Consider the following 17,569-nt stretch of genomic DNA (forward strand, 5'->3'; position numbering starts at 1 on the left):
TTATTTTTATTTATTTATTTTTTTTAAGATTTTATTTATTCATTTGAGATACAGAGAGAGAGAGAGAGCATGAGCAGGGAGAGGCAGGAGAGGGAGAAGCAGGCTCCCTGCTGAGCCGGGAGCCCGATGTGGGGCTCGATCCCAGGACCCTGGGATCATGACCTGAGCCGAAGGCAGACGCTTAACCATCTGAGCCACCCAGGTGCCCTAAAATTTTTTTTAAAAAAAGAATATTATTATTTCAAGAGATCTGGGGTCCAGAAGCCTTGACCCATTTCCTGTTGGTTTTACAGATTCATTTTACAGATGAAATAATTGAGACAGTACATGATGGAATAATGAAGTGTCTTTTCCAAAGTCATAGAGAAAATTAGTAAAGTAAAAGAAAATGGGCCATAACTCAGAATTATTAAGTCTTATGTCCAAACTCTCCCCCCCACCCCCCGCCCACATGCGCACACACACACACACACACACACACAGACTCCAACTAAACCCTTTTCTTCCTCTCTGAGAGATAACATCCTTCATGGAGGTACATTACCCACAGGTCAACATCAGATCAAATGGCCAGAATCTGGTTGGTGCTGGCCATTAAGTGGTGACCTTGGTGCTCTCTCTTAGAGACGAGAATTGCTAGGGGGAGGTTGTAGTATGTACTTATTTTCCTGTATCACATACTTCCATCATCTTATTTCTCTGGACCAAATGGGACATTAGACCACTTGGAAAATTTTTACAAATGCATATTGTATCCATGTGTGGAGTACGAGCCCTGTTTCAAATGTGTACATACATTGGCAACCTCTCTTTTTCCTTTCAGGAAGTTGGAAACAGATGTTTCAGCTAAACTAATAACTGGGCTTCTGTATTTGTGTTTGGAATTCAAAGAACTTCTATCCAGTGGGTTAAAGTCAAATTCATATAGTTTGCCTGATGAAGTGAAAGAATAACGTGTTTGATAAATACAGGAATTTTTTTGTCATTGGAAGATATTCTTCATTTACTTAAAAAGGTGTGTGAAAACCTATGTGTGAACAGGGGCCTGCATTTCACTTTGTCCAATGACTATAACAAATATCTCCTGCTCGATATCATGAGAACTAATTGACGTATCATCTCATACTACTTGCTAATGCGTTACGTGTAGCCTATGCCTTATCCGCATAGACAGATGCCAGTCTTCTCAGGCACCAATAAACCATGGTTTAGTCTTTTTTTTTTTTTCATAATTTATTCTCCAGGAACTATCAGAGTAAAGAATTCTTTTTAGTGTAAATGTGCACTAAATAGCTAGCTAGCTAGCTAGCTAGATAGATAGATAGAACTAATTGTCTATCACGTTATAGGGTCTCAGAAAGCAAAAATAAATAAGGATTGCTCCTGTCTTCAAGAAGCTCATATTTTCATGGAAGACACACCCATGGATTCAACCAACTGCATACAATATAATAAATGCTCACAGTGCCACCTGGTGTGCACAGAGCTTCCTGTTCTCTTCCTCCTTCGCTTCAGTGAGGAGGGCATGAATGGCCCAGCTTGACAGATGAAGAGATGCAGGATTACAAGTGCGTGTAACCCACCCCGAGTCCCACAGCAAGTAAGCCACAGAGTGCACGGGACTTCAGGCCCTCTGATCTCTTGTCTAGTGCTTGCCAACCCTCTTCATCAGCCTTTGAAGTGTGAGTCATGTGCTAGAGAGCTAGTTATCCACCAGACCAGTGGGGTGGGAGGCACAGTAGAGGGGAGGGGCCTCTAGCTGAGGAAACTGCTCTCTCTTTATAGTCTTACCCTCTCATCAGGGAGAGAGGTAGATCTGTGCAGAATCTGTGCTTTTATCCAACATCTACACACCAATGAGGACAACAACTCACTCCCTTCCTGGGGCCTCAACTCAGCCTTCCTGCTTATTAGGGTGTGTGTGTGTGTGTGTGTGTGCGCGCGCCTCTGTTTGTTTTTTTAACAAGTTTGCCTGTAGCATGTTTTCATCTCATAAAATCTTGTTGAAAGCCATTAAACTTGCTATTCATTCTTCACCTGACAATTTTATTGGCCACTATGTTTAATCTAGCAAAGGCACTTGTTTGTGTTCCCTCGTCTTGATCCAGCCTCTGACTGATCTCAAATAAACTAATTAAATTAGCTCGGCAATCACTGTCTATTTGTAAAGTGTGCTGACACCTTGCTCTTGATACTGGAAGTGGTTATTTGTTTCAGTTGTCCAAATTTAAGCTTAGGCTTCTCTGTCTTTAAACTATAAAGAAGGCCCTTCATGTCTTCATTCATTTATACAAACATCTGTTGACCACCTCTGTTTATATCAGACTTTGCGTTAGAGATTGGAGATGGCGTTATCGGTGGGACGCCGCCCCTTCCCAGGGAGAGGCAGAGTTAATATAATATGGAGTGATAATGTTCTTGAGAGGTGCACACACTCTACTGTCAGGGCACAGAGAAGGTAGAAAGAAAATATGCCTGGAAAACCAGATTTCACAGAGGAGATGGAATCTGAGCTAACCTTTTGGAGAATAACAGGTGAACCAGATGACTGGTGCAGAGGGTGACTTCTCAAGGTCAAGGAGAGCAGAATGTGCAAAGGCAAGGAAGCCAGAAAGTGCTGGGTATGTTCAGGAGCCTGACAGAGTGTGGCGCTGCCAATGTGAAGGGCGTACAGGGCAGGGCGGAGTGAGAAGGGCCTGGAGGCAGAGTTAAGGGGTAGATAAAAGAGTTCGGCAGCCTGAGCAGATGGACCTTTATCCTAAAAGCCAGAAGATCTTAAACTTGGGTCCATATGCTGATGTTAGATGTCCATAAGGCAACTAAAATGTCACTTATTTTCTCTCTATATGCAGTTTGGGGGCAAGAGACAATACTGTGGTGAACTTTTCAAAGACATTCTTGACCCAACATATTTTGAAACCACTTCTTTAGGCAACAATGTACCATTGTGGATCATTAAGATGAAGGGGAAATGATCAAGTCAGTGCTTTAGAAATTCTTAACATGCACTGAAGCCATTTGCTCCCATGTAATTAATATGCGTAAATGCATTTGTTGTTTTCATGATGTGCAGAAAAATACTCTTTGTGATAAGCTACAGGAACGTAAAGATTTTTGACCAGATATGCAGACTCCTTAAATTTTGGCAACTTCTCTGTTTCTTCAGAAATGGGTAATCTGGGAAGGATTGAAAAGGTATTATTGGGAAACAAAGTACTCTATTTGAAAAGACTTGCGACTCTTGCCTATGGGAAGCATGGCATTTGGGGAAAGGTTGGTCATGTGTGCTTTGGGTCTGTGGGCCATGGCCCTGAATGGAACATTGAATGGCTGAAGCATCTGCTGGCATTAACCTCTGCATTTCAATATTCATAGCTTCCACAGGACTTTTAAACAAATGCTAATACTTTTATCAAGGGGAAAAATGTGAAGCCTGGAGGGCCCCCTGGGAACTTGAGCAGGGGATTTAAACAGGATTTGAACATTGAACTTCTCCTAAATCCACACTGCATGAATTTGCAAATTCTCGAGTTAGGGAAAATGTGATTATGTGTTAGCAATAATTACAGTGTTCATCAAGAAATAAACACTATTTTTTTCCTGATGAATGAATTAAGCAAAATATCCAACAGAGTTCCTGGTATGTGAACTTGATTCAGAGAGAAAGCAGTGGTTGTGCAGTTTTCCAAGGACACATTTCATATAAAGAAAGAGGAGAAAGAGGATACAGTGAAGCAATCTCTGGAGCAGAAAGAACCACTTCAGAGCCCTAATCAGGATCTACCATAGTTAGGCATGGAGGTCTAGGAGTTTATTAGTGGATGTTACAAGTTAAATGGCAGGTAGATAAATGGACAAGTTGGAATAAGAACAGCAATGGACAAAGGAACTCAATCAGGGCTTATAAAGTGCAAGTGCTTTTCTAAGTATGATCCCATGTAAACCTCACAACAACCCTGTAAGACTATTACTATATTTAGCATCTTTATAAAGATTTTTTTTTTTAAAGACATTATCTCGGTAAATGGCTGGCTTAAATGAATGAGTGATGAAACTGGTAGTCTGTGTATTAGTTATGCCGGCTATTATAACAAAAATCCCCAAATTTCAATGACATCACAGATAATTCTCCCTCCTGAACAGTCTAAAATGGGTGTTTCTGGTGGCCAGAGAATCTTCATTCTCTTAATTCTGAGATTTAGCCCTTTCTCGCTTGTGGCTGATCCATCCCTCATGTCTGTGGAGGCCCCTGGTTCTAACCAGGGAAGGGGGAGATGGAGAAAGCTTACCCATCTTGCAGTATTCCGGTGCTTAAAACTAGTCACATAGTGTCAGGTAGAGGCAAGAAGGGTTCAAAGTGTAGTTCAGTTTGAGTGTCAACTTCCCAGATACAACTATATATATGGAAAGGTAGCTCAAATTTTTGATAGACAATTAGCTGTCTCTGTCAGAGATTCCATCCGAGATCTATTTATAGTATTAGTGGTTCTCAACCCTGTCAGATCCAAATGTCCCTGTTTTATAATAAATAGTTGAATGCTTTCTCTACCATCTGGAAATAAATTCATAAATTACATAACCTACCTACACACAAATTTTCAAAAAGCAAATAGAATTCTTTCATGTAACCAAATGGAGAAATAAAAGAAACCTGTAATAAGATAGTAGATATTTCAAGATGTAAATACTGAGAAACAACTACCCGACAATGTATTCGTTACTTGTGTATGTATGTAGAAAGACTGCATGTGTGATAGCTACATACTTTGGTGTTTTGTATTAGACATTAAAATTTTATTAGAAATTTTGGGTTACGTGGTTTTCAGTATAGTAAGCAAGTCTTAGTAGACTTCCCAAGAAAAGAATTTACAATCCCCCCTCAATATATACAAGAAATGCATTATATATTGCCTATTAAGATCATGAAAAAGTACCTTGCATTTATATATAAAATTATAAGTAGTTTTTTGTTTGTTTTTATCTACATGAATAACCAGAGGTATTCAAAATCCAGTCATTGGTCAGGACCATCCTTCACATTACAGAACATCTGGCTATCCTGTTTGGTCCACTAAATTCAAGGAATTTGACAACAGAAGCATCCCCCCAAATTTACAAAATGCCACTTGGGACCGATAACTCCTCTTTATCAAAAACCACTCCAATAAGTCATATTGCCTCCTTGAATTTAAATTTTTATATAAACTCTTTAAATTTTGAAAATAGTTCTAGAATTACAGAAAAATCATAGAGTGTACAGAAAGTTTCCATATATTCACATCCAGGTCCCTTGGTTATTAACATCTTTTATCCATATGATATATTTGTCATAATTATGAACAAACATTGCTATTTTATTATAAACTCAAGTCCAACTTTCTTCAGTTTTCCTTCGTTTTTACCTATTTTTTTTTTCTTTCCTAAGATCCCATCCAAGATATCACATGGCATTTAGTTGTCATGTCTGCTTAGGTTCCTCTTGGCTCTGACAGTTTCTCAGAATTTCCTTATTTTTGATAATCTTGACCGTTTTGAGGAGTGCTAGTCAGGTATTTTGTAAAACATTCTTCAGTTGGGACATGTCTGATTTTTTTCCCATTATCAGACTGGGGTGATGAGATTTAGAGAGGAAGGCGACAAAGATCAAGTGCCATTTTCATTACATCATGTCAAGGACACATTCTGTCAACATGACTCATCATTGTCCATGTTGACCTTGATCATCCAGTTGATAGTGTTGTCAGGTTTCTCCACTTAAAGGTGATCTACCTCTTTTTCTGTTTTGTATTCTGCAAGGATGTCACTATGTACAGTCCATACTTAGGAGCAGGGAGATATGTTCTACCTCAATTGAGAAACACAAACTTAATAAATTGGACATAAATTATGTCCAAGAGATTTGTCTCTTCATGATTTTAATTTATCCAATCAATTATTTATATTTATTTACATGGGTATACATCCATGAGTATGTACTGATATAAATAAATTTTACAATTAAAACTAATAATTAAAATACAAATAATAAAGTAAATATAAGTAAGAAGTTAATAGCAAATTCATTTAAAAATCAGGAGAGACAGTTTGGTTTATGGAATACTACTTTATTTATTTTGGTTCTCAAACTGTTCCAGCTTTGGCACTGGTGCTCTTACAGTTAGGCTTTATGTCTCTTTGACACACCCTCAACCACCACCACCACCTTCTTCTCCTTCTCTCCTCCTCCTTCTTTCTCTTTCTCTTCCTCTTCTTCTTTTCCTTCTTCTCCTCTTCCTCCTTCACCTCCCCCTTCTTCCTCATCATAGCACTTCCTTACTTGCTAACACCACAGGATGTTCTAGGCTCATTCAATGCTAACATATATGTACAGTGGCATCAGAGTTGTTCATCTGTACCCTCATGGGAAGCAGTTTTATCAACTAGAACACAGTGCTTTTACTAGTTCCCTGTGCTTTCAGCCTTGCAAACACCACTCATCTCCAAAGTGCCAGGGCCACACATTTCCCCAACCCCTTCAGTAAGATTATTTCATTCATTTGTAATATAGTTATGTTACTTTACCAAAGTTCATATTCCATCCCTGGATCCCTCATTCTGCTAAGTATTTTTTTTTTAATTTGTTTACATGAAAGTCCACTCTTTGTGCTATAAATTTCAATAGCTTTTGACAAATGCATCTTACCTACCGTTAGCATATCATGCAGAAGAGTTTTGGCCCCCTGAGAAATTTTCCTGTGCTTCACCTTTCAACTTGGAAACCACTGGTCTTTTCACTGTCCCTAGAGTTCTCCTTTTCCAGACTGTCAAATAAATGGAATTATACACTCTGTGGCTTTTCAGATTGGTTTCTTTACTTAGCAGTATGCATTTAAGACTCCTTTATATCTTTGTGTGGCTGGATAGTCTATTCCTTTTTACAACTGACTAGTATTCTGTGTATGGATGAACCACTACTTATTTATACTTTCCTACTGAGGGACATGTTGGTTGTTTCTAGTTTTTGATGATTATTGACAAAGCTGCTGTAAACATTCATGTGCAGGCTTTTGTGTCAATGTAAGTTTTTAAATCAGTTGGGTAAATACTTAGGAGTGCAACTGCTTTTTTTTTTTTTTGTATGGTAGGATCCTGTTTAGCTTCCAGAAGCCTATGACAGACCATCTTCCAAAGTGAGTATGTCATTTTGCATCCCCACTAACCATGAATGAGTTATGCAATCGTGATTATGCCTTATGGTTTGTGTTTCTCAATTGAGGCATGGGTAGCACTGGAGTGGGAATTCTTTGTTTTTCAAGACTGTCTTGCACATTACAGGAGGGTTAGCATTTGTGGCTCCTGGTGCCAAATGCTGGTAATATATGTCCTCAATCAGTGGTACAGCCAAAAAGCACCCTCACGCAATTCTAACACCCTCAGGCAAAGGGAAAGTGTAACATCCCATGCTAAAAACTATTGATCTCTCTGAAAAATACGAAACTTAAAAGCTGATGTTATAATAAAAAACATAAAGGATGCCAAATTATCCCACCAGCATAAAAAAAAGTGTGCAAAATATCTTTTAAAAGCTAGAGAGAAAGATACCAACATGTCAAGGATAATCAGCTCTAAGTGTTGGAACTCTGAGCAATTTTTACCCTTATTTACCTCCTTTTTAAGTCTTGATGTAAATAGTATGCAGTACTCTTCTAAGATAAAAATATGCAGTGTTCAAAAATTATGAAATGATTAATAAGTAAGTTTATTATATTAAGTGAATCGTAAGTAGCTTTTTCTATGACAGATAGGTTCTTATTTCTTAACTATACTTCCATTCTTTCCTGAACCCAGGCCAGTGTGCTTCTCACACACTCCCTTTGATTGAAAATAGTGACAAGACAAAAATGAAAGGCAAGGAAAATGATAGAAAACAACCAGAAGGTTGTTTTTTTCTCCCCCATGTTCCGTGTGTGCATGTTTCCAAATGGATTCTGCAAGGATAACAGACCATCTCAACTGTACCTTTCCTTCTCCAAGTGTTTGGAGTCTCCAATTGCAATTTACAGTGTCAGCGTTTTCTATTTAAGATATAGATTTTTTTTTTCACATTGTATTTCAGAGAAAGAGGGGAAAAAAAGAGCAAAGCTAACAATATAATGCACGTTGAGAGGAAAGGCTCTTTAAAACTGTTTTAACGTCTTATAAGACAGGCAATTTTAGCATAAAACATTTTGCCTGGCAACTGTTACCAGTGGATTCTGAGTGTTAAGGGAGATTTCATAGAATATCATATCTTGGCTATTTTCCACTCACTGATGAAAACTAGTTGGACACATTTACAAGAGCAAAATGATGTCTATAGGGACTGCTAGAACATTTTCAGCTGAGTTTGGAAAAAGAATGGACTTTATGCCAGGCAGATCTAGGTTATAAATACTCCTCTGCTGCTTTCTAGCTCCATGACCTCAGACAAGAGACTCAGTCTCTCCGGGCCTCAATTTCCTTATCTTCAAATGAGGATTGTGACTAGGTTATTGAGAAAATTAAATACATAAGGTCCCCAGCACCCTTGTAGACATTAGCTTTGTCTTCTTAACATATTTCCGGGACCTGGAATTGAGAGAGGAAATTAATTTCACTCAGCATCAGATCAATGCTCGTTGCTGCTTTGGAAATTGACTTTTTAGGAATTGAATATTTTCTTACTCTACAGGAGAAAATGAATTCTATTCCATGCACTTTACAAGTATATCTGTTATCTATTGCTCTATAACTAATCACCCTAAATCTTTGTGGCTAATAACAATAACGAGTTTATTATTTCTGATGATTCTGTGGGTCAGCTGGATGGTTCTCGTGTCCTCGCCTGGCCTTTGTCATGTGTGTGCATTGAGGCAGAAGTTCAGCTGGGGCAGAAATATTCAAAATGGCTCCATTTACAGGTCTGGCAGCTCATGTTGGTGGTTCGCCAAGCACCCTGTACTCTCTATTTGGCTTCTCATCCTCCAGTAGAGTAGACTGAGCTTGTTTATGTGATGGCAGAGATGTTCCAAGATGCAAGTACGGAAGCTATAACATCACTTTCGGCCCATTCTATTACCAAAACAAGGCACGGGGTAGCCCAGATTCCAGGGGCGGGGAAAGAGGTGCCATCTCTTTATAAATGGAGCTGCAAATACTGTGGCCACATTTTTTTTCAATCTACACAATGTGTTCCTGGACTTTTAATAATTATCACAAATGCTTTGTGACATGGACAGTATGATTCACATCAATGAAATATTAGGTTACACATTTAGAAAGAAGTGATGCATAGTAGTTAAATGTGAAATTTCTGGAATCAGACAGCCTTGGTTAGAATTCAAGCTCCCTCCGTTCCCACTCAAACTAAATTGTGTGCCCTTGGGAGAGTCACTTGATATATTAATTTCCTATTGCTGTTCTAACAAATTACCAAAAACTTAGTGGCTCAAATAACACAAATTACTTCTCTGATAGTCTTGGTGGTCAGAAGTCCAAAATCAGCATGAGTGGGCTAAATTCAAGGTGTCAGCACCTTCGGGAGGATCGGGGGCAATCTTCCCCTTTGCCTTTTCCAGCTGCTGGAGGCTGCCCGCACTCCTTAGGCCACGGTCCTGCCCCACTCAGCCCTGTACCCCATCTGGAATACATCCAACCCCGGTCCTCCTGCTCCCCTCCTAGAAGGATCCTTGTGATTAGATTTGACCCACCTGGCTAATCTAAAATAACCTCTTCATCTCAAGACACTTAATTTAATCACATCAACAAAGTCCCTTTTGCCAGGCAAGGAAACGTATTTGCAGTTTCCAGGGATCAGGATGTGGACATCTTTGTTTCACGGGGGTGGGGGAGTGAGGAGGTGGGGAGGTGTGTTATTCATACCACAACCCTTGGGCAAGTTGAATTCCATGCTTCAGTTTTCTTACCTATTAATGGGGGTAATGTTGCTACTTCATAGCTTTGTTCTGAAGATCCCATGTGTTAAATACGTATGGTATTTACAATAGTGCCTGGCACCAAGTGAGCCCCTTGTAAGTAGTAGCTATTATGATTCTCACTACTACTACTGTTTCCCTGAGCTTACTCAATGGGGAGCAAACACCCAACCTCAGTGTCCTGGCTACACATGGATTCTGAATGAATCGCTCATTTTTTTTAATTGATAATTTTGATACTAAGTCACCGATTCATTTAGGCACAGCGAACACACTGACTATCAAGAAACAGTGTCTGCTAGCAAGCTGGTAGAAATAGTTCAAATGTAGAAAAGGGGGTCAAAATGAACTTTAAAAAACCATATACTACGAACACTATGCTGATATGCTGAGTACTTTCTTACTTGTCATCCTGTTGTTCTCAAAGTTCTTCATTATTGGTGACTTCCTCATCAGGGTACACATTGTTTTCATCTTCCAAATGAGAAAACCAAAACTCAGAGTGGTTGAGGATACTGAGGTCCCAAAGTGGTTTAAGTCAGTCCCATTATGAAAATCCTGTTCTTATCCAATCCAGCTGGGCTGTAATAAAAGGAATTTTTATTAAATGACTGTAAGCGAATACTGCAGTTTGCATTTGCATCTGAGACATTGCTGAGCTTTCCTTCCCTTGACTTTCCCAAATAAATAAGAGGAAGAGAAATCTAAGATATGAATCTTTTAGGCACAAACTCTTCCTGGCACAGATGGGAGGCAGCCTGAAAAGGCATTCCTATAAAAGCTCACAAAATACTTAGGCAAATCTTAAAGTTAAACAAGGCACTTAGTCCAAGCCACTTAATTGCATCTGAGAAAAGTGAGCAGAAAGAAAGGGTTTATTGATGGGGATGGGGAAAGTGGGGGTGGATGGAAACAGATTTTCTCCAAAGTGGGCCACTCCCAGCCTGGGTGGTCCTCACAAACTCAGATACTGACTCAGGGCTTGGGCTCCAATGCTGTTGCTTACAGGATCTTTTGGTGTTTGGAGGTGAAAGAAGGGAAATGAAGAGTGAGTCCAGAAGATATTAGGAGACTGGCTGGGAAAGATAAATAGTGGGAACAAGTTATATATTAGTTATTTGTAAAATATTCACAGATACCAAAGGAGGTGGAAACTCAAGAAAAAGCAGCAGATGATGGACTAAATTAGGCCTTTTATAGTTTAATTTATCTAATGAGGTTGAGAGTTAAGTCATATCCCCATCTTACAGATAAGAAAGTTGAGTCTAATTAATTTTGCCAACATCGCAAAGCTGGTATGTGGCAGAACTAGGAATAGAAGCTAGGTCTCATTACTCTAAATCCAATATAGTTCCAAAAATACCGAATATAGGTGCTTGCCCCCCAAATGTTCACTTGTTTTTCTTACTATTGCAACATCTGGAGGTGTTGTAGTGATCAGGGTGTCTGCAGAAAACAGGCTCAAAGGTGTAAGCAAAGGCTGTTTAATGAAAGGCTTATGTATAGAGGTGTGAACAGCATTCAGAGAACTAATAAGGTATGAGCACAGTCTTCATCCTCACTGGGAGCAGATATGGTCTCTAGGCCTGGAAGGACAAGAGGAGGAAGCAAAGTTACAGAACCCAAGACAGCTGGAGCCATGGGAGAGGGGCTGCCCAGCAGGAGCTGTGAGTTGGTAGAGATTACTTTCCAGCCATCAGCCTGATGGGGACAGGAGATGTGAGGATAAACCCTCAGACCTCTCTCCTATATGCTGTCAGGATCTCTTGTTCCTGAAGCCAACCTAAAGTTAGAAGTCAAAGGAATTGAAGGTGTAGAATATAAGTCAGTGTCCTGGGGCACAATGAGAAAAGAGACCATATCTAGAAGAATCAACAGAGAACATCCAGTTCATGTGCTTCTCATTGGAACTTTCAGCTCCCCAATCTAAGAGTATAAGTCAAGTTCCATTTTGTCCACTTTCTGACAGTCCTTTTTTTTTTTTTTTTTTTAACCTATGAGCCCATCAATGATTGATAAGCTAAGGCTGAATCAATTGCCAAACAAGTTTTCTGGGAAAAGCTGGAGAAGTTTTCTGGGAAGTGTGGTGATAGCTGTTTTGAGGAACTGAAAAACTATATGGCCGATTTTGCTATGTGTGGAAGGTAACAGGGTTGAGGAGAGAGAGCAGAAAGTGTCCTGACTGTGTCCAGAGGATCCCACCGAGGGATGGCAAACCTAAGGTTCTGCTCTTTCCAAACAGCACTTGACAATGGGGTAACCATGCATTAGGGACTAGATGGAAAAGGCTGGAAAGTAAACAGTAGAGATGGGATCAAGGAGGAAGACTGGGTCAAGAATAATAAGTGGGAAATTAATGCATCGGGTGGTTTATACAGTAAGTTCTAGGAACTCAGGGCACAACAGCTGGTATATTACTGTTCCTGGACATTTCAGAAAGTAAGTGTGGGTCCCCCAGGTCACACTTCAATGCTTAGATTACATTTGGCCATCTATATGTGATCTTCTTTGATGAGACAAGTTGCACATTCCACAGCATCTGACATGGGTCTCAGCCACAATGTTCATTTCTTTTCCCAGTACTGTTAGCATGTGACATCATTCACTTCATCCCATCCTCTTGAGGTCCTACCTGAGTGGTCTCTCTGCTTTGCAAACCTGGTCATGCCTGGGACCAACTCTTCGAAACTCTTCAGGACACCTCAATTTCTCTAGGGCACAGCCCGAGTTCTTAGCAGGGAATTTAAGGCCCACTTAGAATCTGGTTACCTCTAGTTTTCCCCAGACTTACCATGTTAGCCCTTCTCCTTGTGTTTTGAAACTCTGGTGCCCTCCGTTTGGAAAGCCCTTTAATATAAGGCTCTCCTTCTGGCTCTAATTCTCTCGCAGTTCTACAATGGTCACAGTATGCCAGGAGATTCGGACATCCAGGCTCCTGGGCTAATACATTCTGGAGAGGTAATTTCTTAGCTATGCTACACTGCTCGTGAATGGCAGAGTAGTACCTCAAGCCAAGTTGTCTTGACTCAGTTTAGTGCTCTGTATATCTCTAGATTGTCTTCTGGCTTTAAGGTTTTGAGTTCTAACGTTTAAAGTTCTAAATTTTTGCACTTACAAAATTCATTTGCAAGTTAACTTACTGATAGTCTTAAAACTACAGGGGAAATCGTAAGATTCTTTCCAGATTAAATATCTAAAAATTCTATTTCATTTCATGCTTCCTCATGTAAGGATGTGTGGTTGGAATGCTATTTGGGATGCGCAGATATTTTCCTAACGCTCTGTTCCATTTTGCTGATGCTGCTACTGCTACTGCTGTTTCTTCTTCCTCTCCCCCACCCTCTCTCCTCCCCCTCCCCCACCTTCTCCCCTCCCCTCCCCACCCTCTTCCCTCCCCTTCCCCCTCCTCCTCCTTCTTTCTCTTCTTCTTCTTCTTCTTCTTCTTCTTCTTCTTCTTCTTCTTCTTCTTCTTCTTCTTCTTCTTCTTCTTCTTCTTCTTCAGTTGTTTTGGTTGTTCCCTTGGGCAACCTTATTTTTGCAGCTGGGGATAAATCTGGCATTCTATTCAACTTTAATTTCAAGGGGAACCTGAGAATGTCCTGGTAGGGTGGTCTTTAAACATTATTAATATCCTAGAAAAATAGAATAGGTGTCATGTATTTTGTTAAATTCTGTTTGCACACAAGCAATAAAAAAAAATGAGTAAATGACAGTCTTAAAATAGAATTGCTCATGGATTGATGCAGTAACATGATTTAGATACCACCTTTCAGGAATAGAGTAAGAGATTAAAGAAATATAAATCCTCATATTTTTATAATAAACATGGTTTAGATACTGGTTGCATATAACAACAATGCCAATTATCTGTGTAATTCAGGCAAAAGATATTTACCCAGATATTTTGCCTAGTCTGTGGTAGCACCTTGTCAATTTGGTGAAACAGCAATTTTAAAGAAATGTAAAACAAGGTATTTTTAGGGTTTTTCTTGTTAATTCATGCCAAACTGTTAATCTAGAAACACAGCTAAATGTCTAAAGTGAAGTAAACTATACTCTATGGATTCTACACTTGAAGTAAAACCTGCGATATGATCATTGTCTACAAATACCTGAAGGGATATTGGCTAGGAAAGAGCTAGCATACTCCCTTTGGTCATGGAAGTTGGGACCACCACTAACAGGTAAATGTTACGGGCCATCGGATTTTAGGTCCAGTTAAGTAAGAACAATCTAAGGGAATTGTTAAAAGCAGAATTGACTACCTCTGGAAGCAGCAAGTTTCCTAGTATAGGAAGTATTAAAACAAAATACAGATATATCTCCTTACATCATTTACACAATTTTAGTTTTGGAGACAGGGATTGAGCTGCCTGAAAAAAAAAATGTATTAATCTCTGCTCATTTTCCTCTTTGCTGTGTTTCAATTATATGATTCAGCTCTTGTGTATTAACAAGGAAAGAGAAAGAAAGAAAGAAAGAAGAAAGAAAGAAAGAAAGAAAGAAAGAAAGAAAGAAAGAAAGAAAGAAAGAAAGAAAGAAAGAAAGAAAAGAGAAAGAAGGAGAGAGAGAATATACATATATATCCCTGAACACAGAGGAAACCAATTCAACTGTACTCAGAGTGGGAAGGGAACAGACATGATGATCTCATTGTTGTATTTCTAGGAAAGATGAGTCATACAGTCTGCTCAAATTCAGAGTAGCTAGAGGGAAGCTGGACATCAATGATGCTTTCTTCCTCTTTAATAGGGAACAGAGTCTCATATTTCTTTTAAAATAGAAGGGAAGAAAGAACTTAGACATTGGCCTAAATCAAGGAAATTTCACTAGAATGTTCTGTAAGATATGACTATAAATAAATCAGTTTCAGCTTGAAATTAATTGAGTGTGGGGGTGGGGGTGGGAAGGAGGGATCATATGAACCATCCAAACTCTAGCTCTCCTATTTCTAACTCCCACCAGCCAACATCCCCGAGATCAATTTCAATTTCCCTTTGATTTACTTGCAAGGACAAAGCACCAGTTCAGAGAGGTGAAGGGTTAGAACAGAGAAGAGCAAGCCAGAGGCATTCACCAGGGCACCCGCCCCTACCAAGACACTGAGCAGGGAGCACATACTTCTTTCCAGGAGAAACTTTTATTTAACCTTTTATTACAAGTATGGTATTAAGGCAAACGAGCAGGATTTGTTTGTCACGTGGGCAGTGGAGTATGGCTGCCAGTGCTCTGGAAGGTTATTTTCTCCTAAATTGCCCCAAAGTATATGCCATGTTTTATGATCCTATAAACCAGCATTTATTAAAAGTCTACCATGGACCAGGCACTGTGAAGCGAATTTGTATATATCAAATGGCCATGCTTCTCTATTGGCATCAAATTCCTAACACTGGAGAGGATTCTTTTGTTGCTCACACACTGGCCTCACCCTTTCTAAAAAGCAGGAGACATTCTCTCTAGGAGAGGAAAGAAGAGGTGGGGATACTGACGTTTTTGGAACATGGGAAGATGGGAGCTACTTAACCAATGCTCCATTTCATCAGCGTTTTTATAACCACAGAACAACTTGCAAGCGCATCTTAGATCCTGCTCGTTTGCCTTAATACCATACTTGTAATAAAAGGTTAAAATTAGAAACAAAAAACTTAGTGTTCAAAAACAGCATCCGTATGACTACACTGAAATCTTAGTAAATACTAAGTAGATCAGTAAAATTTTAGAGTTTTTAAAAGGGTTCGAATCTGAGTTGATGCTCTCATTTATTGAGATGGGAAACTCAAACCTTGCAAGGACCTGCAGTTGGATAATGAGGTAGATGTGCAAGATGGCTTCATTATATTACCCCATTTAATGTTTTAAAATTAGTTTTATTTTTATCAAAATTATGCTTGCACATAATTGAAATTGTTCAGCAGCTCTACAAAGCTTATTAGAAAAATGTATTTTTATTCCTCGTTCCCAGACACCCAATTTTAGCTCTTAATTGATTTTCTATCTACTTTTGCAGCTCTAAAGTCAGATGTCGATATTCCTACCTTTTAAAAAGTCCTGATTCATGTATTTTGGCTTAAATTCATACTCTAGTATCTTCCTAGGGTATAACAAGTAACATTTTTGAAAAGCACTGATTTCCGAAAGAGGCTTTACTCTAACACTTAGCTGATAGTTTGCTTGGATATCAAATTTTACTCTGGACGTTGCTTTTTAAAATGCCAAATGACTCTTGACTTTAACTTCCAATATTATGGAAGAAGAAACAATAACATTCTGGTTCTTGTACCATTTTGGAAAACTTTATTTTTTTTTCTTGAATGGAAGCTTCTCCTATCTTTGGCATCAGTTCTGAAATCTCAGATGGCATTGGGGAAGGCCATTGGATCTATTTTCATCCGTTATGTCTTTGGTGTATAGTGGGCCCCATCCATATGCAAATTCTTATCAGTTCTTATCGTGTCTTGGTTTGTTCTTGGGAGGATCTCCGCGCCTCTGTTGGTCTGTCTTTCTGGAGATCCTGTTATTCAGATGGGACACATTTGCCCTCACCCTGTACTCTTCTTCATCTTCTCCTTTCTATCCTTTTGACGTTTTGCTCTAATTGCTTGTAAATTTCTTGTTTTACTATCTAATCCTTCTTTCGAGAGTCTCATTTCTATGATCATGCTTTTAATCTCCAAAGCTTTATTTAATTATCTAAAAATGACTTTTTAGAGAAACCCATCATTGTTTTATGACTGCGTTTTCCCCCTTTCTTCTCTGTGGATGTTAATCTCATCCTGTTTCAAGTTCTCTTTGCCTTCAAGGATTTATAGATTCTGTTTTTTTCCAAACTACTATTTTTTTTTCTGGTTGGTTTCTTTATTTCATGTTAGATAATTTCCTCAAAGTCTGGTGATCTTTGGTTGTCTATTACTATTTAAGATCAGAGCACTGAAAAACAGAATGGAAGCTCTGTGGCAGTTTGTCTGACCAGAGTCTTGTGCTGCCTTTCTCAACAGGATGTTCTATGAGAACTACTCCCTAATTCCTTAAAGCATTTTATGAAATGAATTAACTTTTCTCCCCTTAATCTAGAATATACTAGTTATATGACATGGGAGAATTCAGAAAATAATCACTCAACTTCTCTGTATGTAGTTTAGATGCAGAAATCTGGTTGAAAAGATGATCTAAGTTGGCCATTTTTTTTGAGGGACATCCCCCATTGTCAATATCTTTAGTTTGCTTTTTGGGTTTTTTTGGGTTTTTTTTTTCCTCTTGAGCTGTTCAGATTCCCAGGGGGATGTCTTTTGAAATCTTCCCGAAGGCTTTAGTCTGTCTGAGCACCTAGTATTCTGGGAGACAAGAGAAGGAAACCTGGAGGTATAAGCATTAGTAAACATTAGTAAATGTCACTAATCTTTTGATTTTTTTAAGGGATTCAAATCTATCTTATGTCCCCAGGCACAAAACTCTACTTTACTTCTACAAAGAACACAACTTCATTTTCTCCAGCAGAGAGGGAAAGTAACCAGGCTCCAGGAAGTGTGATGAGGTGTGATCAGTGTCTAAATGTCTCTTACACATGGGAATGACTACTCCTGTTTTAAGCCCCACCTCCACTCCCTTTTGGATATACCTGGAGCCACTACCCTGGAGGC

The 17,569-nt window shown here is 39.1% G+C and overlaps 2 long non-coding RNA genes across 2 annotated transcripts in view; one reads left to right on the forward strand and one right to left on the reverse strand.

Moving 5' to 3' along the window:
• The window catches only part of LOC145715986 (uncharacterized), a 163,975-nt gene that overhangs the window by 65,107 nt on the left and 81,299 nt on the right, over window positions 1–17,569 (forward strand). The gene's annotated exons all lie outside the window — the stretch shown is intronic.
• LOC145715985 (uncharacterized) overlaps window positions 7,596–17,569 on the reverse strand; it is a 19,191-nt gene continuing 9,217 nt past the window's right edge. The window contains exons 2-3 of the long non-coding RNA XR_014138315.1: window positions 10,337–10,514; window positions 7,596–8,586 (exon numbers count right to left, since the gene is read on the reverse strand). This is a non-coding gene — a long non-coding RNA (uncharacterized LOC145715985). The remainder of the gene's footprint in view (window positions 8,587–10,336; window positions 10,515–17,569) is intronic.

This window comes from Leptonychotes weddellii, chromosome 10 (assembly GCF_054177405.1).
Source record: "Leptonychotes weddellii isolate Sample4059 chromosome 10, ASM5417740v2, whole genome shotgun sequence".
Classification (NCBI taxonomy): Eukaryota; Metazoa; Chordata; class Mammalia; order Carnivora; family Phocidae; genus Leptonychotes; species Leptonychotes weddellii.